We start from the raw sequence: 5621 nt of genomic DNA, 5'->3' as shown, positions 1-5621 counted from the left end.
AAGTTAGCACTAAGCTTGCTAGGATAAACACATTTAATCATCAGGTATGTCCTTACTCGAGGAAACTCAACATATCAAACCATACCCAAAACATGACAAACTTAAACAGTAACATCTAAGCGTGCCCGGAAAGATTAACAAGCCTTTCCTAACAACATATTCATACAAAGCTTACTCGGTGTACTTACTCAAGTTCACAAAGTTTGCTTGGAAACACAATCAGCATATAACATGCATAGCTTACTCGAAACTAGCATATAACATGCGTAGCTTGATCGAAACAAGAATTTCTTGTTAAAAGATAGCTATTTCAACACATAATCATCTCAAGACTTCAAGCTTACTCGGGAAAGTGAGTGCAACAGTGTACTCTACCCGAAAAGTGTAAACACTTCAAAGTATGCTCGAAAATCATAAAGTTAGTCAGAAATGACTACGCTTACTCGGAAAGGTTGAGATTTTTCAAACCTTACCCGAAACAACATATTCACACATAGACAACTGTTTTGTACTCGGAAAGGTTAAACCTTACCCGAAAATACATATTCAAACAGTTTGTGCTCGAGAAGGTTATAAATCATCAAACCTTACTCGAACTTACATATTCACACATAATCAACTGTTTTGTATTCGGAAAGGTTAAACCTTACCCGAAAATACATATTCAAACAGTTTGTGCTCGAGAAGGTTATAAATCATCAAACCTTACTCGAACTTACATATTCACACATAATCAACTGTTTTGTACTCGGAAAGGTTAAACCTTACCCGAAAATACATATTCAAACATAGACAACTGTTTTGTACTCGGAAAGGTTAAACCTTACCCAAAAATACATATTCAAACAGTTTGTGCTCGAGAAGGTTATAAATCATCAAACCTTACTCGAACTTACATATTCACACATAATCAACTGTTTTGTACTCGGAAAGGTTAAACCTTTCCCGAAAATACATATTCAAACAGTTTGTGCTCGAGAAGGTTATAAATCATCAAACCTTACTCGAACTTACATATTCAACCTATTTTAGGCAAAATGCAACACTTTTTGACTTCAACCACTTGTCAAAGACATTTCTAAGTTATGTATCATTTCAGAACATAGTTTAAGTGCAAATGGTGCATTTAGAGATCAAATTTCAGTTATAATTCATTTTAAAACAATATCTTTATTAAACTGAAAAGATCTCAGGAATGGGATCATATTGACTAAGCAGCTATCTCATTACTTCACTCTCAGCATTATTATGACAATTTAAATAGGTTAACAGCAGGTATAAACTTAGCATGATTTTCATCTCGTTGGTGATATGATTAAAGTTAAATTTGAGCATAATGCAATAATGGTCAACACTGTGCTATGATGCCTCATATCTCTTCTCAAAGCTTATTTGGCTTTCCCCAGATCACCCCAATTTGGCTCCAACATCCTGTATTTGGTCAAAAATAGTTTTTGTATGACAGAACTTATTGTAATTTTTTTTGTATTTTTTAGATCCAAACATATATAGAGGTTGAACGTTGGACTTACAGTTAGCAACATGCCTTTCATTCAAGATGAGACAGATTTTGCCAACATCTTTGTAGTTCTTGTTGTAACCCTCTTGTTTGATAAAATATTTAAAACACTTAACTTTTGGTTGATTTATTCAATCTTCCCCTTGTTTTTGATATTTTCTCAAATTTTCTTAAAGCATGTTCTTTGTCATATTTAAAAATGTTTCATTTTGGTTGACCAAATAACAACAGGCTCGTGTATGACTGGGTAATCACTTTTCTGCCGTATCATTCGGAGAGATCTATCTTGAGACATGCAAAACAACTATGCATCTCCACATAAAGATTAGCATATTCATTATGTTTATATCACCTTAGATTTTACATCATCATGGGAAAGTAACCAAACATGTTAATGACTATACTAAGGCCTTTTTTTGCCTAACAATTCCATATGAGCAGCTAAGTAGTCAATGTACTATCATTTCTCAAAAACACAGTTTAATATTCAATCACCCCAATATCTCTTCCTTATCAGGTTAATGGCTATCCTGTTTTGACCAAAAGTGGTCAACAGGACCAAACATACATGTGAATATATGTCCTGTCAGAGTTATTGATATAGTTTTAAGTGAAGAAATAAGAAACAAGTCATAATTGGCCCAAATGCATTCAGTTTTCAGGTCAATGGCTATCCTTTGAATCTGTAGAGAGTTAAGGACCAAACATACACAAGTGCATGTCCTTCTAACTGGGCAAATGACATAATTTTCAACAAAAATAACTACTTGAGACTTTCCCTTTTTAAAAAAATCCTTCTTTTAAGCTTCTTAAAAGCTTGAACTGAATAATCTTATCATATCTCTTCACCATTAATCAACTTGCTCATGTTTTGACCAAAATATAGTATTTATGCAAATTTCATTATAAAATTCAATAAATCACTTAATTTTGACATAAAACTCATTTTGACACAAACAGTTGCATCACATACTTAAATCTTAATCATTCTTAACATCATCAAGAAAAACAGACTGTACTAACATTCAATGTCTATCCTATCTTAACAATTTCAGAAGATCAGATTAAGAACATATTCAAGTAACCGTAAACATGTGATTACTCATGACATCATATAAGCATTCAGTTTCACCTAAACAGATCAAACTACTTATCATAACATCAGATCAGTTAACATGATAGTCAAGAATTACCATCAATTTCAAGCAAATTGCACAGATAGTTACTCAAGCACCTATCAGTTAACATCAAAACAGTGACTTAATCAAAACATATTCAATCAACATTTAGTTGAAACATAATCAATATGTGTTATCTCTAATAAAATAATTAGTTATCACAGAGAGACACACATAGAAACAGTTATCACAGAGAGACACACATAATCAATACTCAGTAACAAATTCAGTAACATATTCAGTAACATACTCAGCAACAAATTCAGTAACATACTCAGTAACATACTCAGCAACATATTCAGCAACATATTCAGCAAGTGTAACCTCTAATAAAATATTCAAGTAGCACATAGAGGTACCCAACCAAGCACACATCCTTAATCAGATTTCATCAGAGTTGATCATCCCCAGGGCTTTCAAAAGAAAGTTGAATCTGGTTCTATCAAGTGGTTTGGTGAATAGGTCAGCCAAATTATCACTTGTAACAACTCTTTGCATTTCAATCAAACCTTTTCACTGCAATCTCTGATGAAGTGATGTCTGATTTCAATGTGCTTAGTCTTAGAATGTTGCACAGGATTCTTAATAGTAAAATATGCAGCAGTATTATCAATCAGAATAGGGGTGTTTAGAAAATTCAAACCATAGTCCAGCATCTGATTTTGAATCCAGAGAACTTGTGCACAGCAGGCAGATGCAGCAACATATTCAGCTTCTGCAGTAGAGATTGATACTGTAGTCTGTTTCTTGCATTGCCATGACACTAGCATTTCTCCCAAAAACTGGCATCCCCTTGATGTTGACTTTCTACTCATATTGCATCCATCATAATCACTGTCTGTATATGCAATCAGATCAAAGGATTGGTTCTTTGGATACCAAATCCCTAAGTCTGGTCTTCCCTTCAGGTATCTGAATATTCTTTTAACAGCATTCATGTGGGAGACTTTTGGATTTGACTGGAACCTAGCACACACACACACAGCAAACATGATATCTGGTCTTGTTGCAGTCAGATACATCAGAGATCCAATCTTGGCTCTGTATTCATGCTCATCAACTGACTCCCCCTTTTCATCAGCTATCATCTTTTCTTTGGTGTCCATTGGAGTTGAAGCAGTCTTGTAAGCATGACAGTTGAACTTATTCAAAATGTCCTGCACATACTTAGTTTGGTGAATGAAGATCCCTTCAACCTTTTGTTGAACTTGCAGCCCCAAAAAGAAGTTCATTTCACCCATGGAACTCATGCTGTACTTGGATTTCATCACCCCTTCAAACTCCAAACACATATTTTAATTTGTTGATCCAAAGATGATATCATCAACATAGACTTGTAAAAGCAGCAAATCTGACCCTTTTCTTTTGTAGAAGAGTGTCTTGTCAATGGCTCCCCTTGTGAAACCATTTTCAAGTAAATGATTTGATAGCTCATCATACCATGCTCTAGGAGCCTGATGCAATCCATAAAGGGCTTTGTTTAACTTATACACCCTGTTTGGATACATGGGATCCTCAAAACCTGGTGGTTGAGCCACATACACTTCTTCATCAATCTTTCCATTTAGGAATGCAGATTTAATATCAAGCTGGAATACTCTTATGTTCTTTGAGGCAGCATATGCAAGGAAAATTCTTATGGCTTCCAGTCTTGCAACTGGTGCAAACACTTCCTCAAAGTCTATCCCTTCTTCTTGAAGACATCCCAGTGCTACAAGTCTTGCTTTGTTCTTAATCACCAAACCCCTTTCATCCCTTTTGTTTCTGAACACCCATTTGGTTCCAATTGCATATCTGTCATATGGCTTGTCTACAAGATCCCACACGTGTAGATCTCTAAACTGGGCCAATTCCTCTTGCATAGCCTCTACCCAACTATTGTCTTTTAAGGCTTGAGCAATATTCTTTGGTTCTAATTGGGATAGAAAGCAAGAGTAAAGACAGATGTTTGCTATCTCAGAATGACTCCTTGTTACTCTTTCATGCAAGTCACCAATGATATTTTCAGCAGGATGATTCTTTTCAACAGTAGGAGTTTGTATTATCATATTTGTAGACAAATTTGTGTCAAGATTTGATTCATTAAGTTCAGGTTCTTCAATGATCAAATCAGCTTCTGCATCATGAAACTCTAGTGCTTCATCATTGTTTTGTCCTGAAGTAGATGCACCATTGTTTCCCAGATTCAAGCTTTGAAACAAGTCTTGAAATCTTGCTGTTGTTGCAGCTTCATCTTCATTTGATTGGTTGCCTGTGTCACTCCCATTCTGAACATGATCATTTTGTACATTAGGACTGTCTTGACTTGTTATCTTCAGATCTTGTTCAATTGCATTGCTTGAGGAGCTCTTCACAAAAGTGTATTCCTTTTCTTTTCTAGCAACCTTCTTCCACAATTCTTCCAAGTCCAGTTCTTTCTTCTTATTCTCTTCAATCACACTGGTCTTGTATAATGAATCATCAAAGTCTTTAGAATAAATCTTGAATGACTTTATTAGTCTCTCATGATCAAACAGCCATGTTGCACCACTGACTGTATTGAATTGATTTTCATTAAAAATGATGTCAGATGACTCTAACACACTTATGTGATCTTTCACATAAACTCTGTATGCCTTTGAGTGAGTAGAATATCCAACAAAGAAACAATCTAGTGACTTAGTTTGAAACTTGTTCAAATAATCTCTAGTGTTCAATAGAAAACATTTGCAACCAAAGGACTTGAAAAACTTGATGTAAGGCTTTCTGTTATTGAAAATTTCATATGGAGTCTTGTTATGCCTTTTGTTTACAAGTACCCTGTTCTGAATATAACATGCTGTATTGATTGCTTCAGCCCAAAAAGTGACATGCAGATTTGCATCAGTCAACATGGTTCTGGCAGCTTCTATCAAAGTTCTGTTTCTTCTTTCTGCCACACCATT

The sequence above is a fragment of the Bidens hawaiensis genome, unplaced genomic scaffold, assembly GCF_021521415.1.
Source record: "Bidens hawaiensis isolate Kalapana, Puna unplaced genomic scaffold, B.hawaiensis_p1.1 tig00019807_1, whole genome shotgun sequence".
Taxonomy (NCBI): Eukaryota; Viridiplantae; Streptophyta; class Magnoliopsida; order Asterales; family Asteraceae; genus Bidens; species Bidens hawaiensis.
This window is presented reverse-complemented; position numbering follows the sequence as displayed.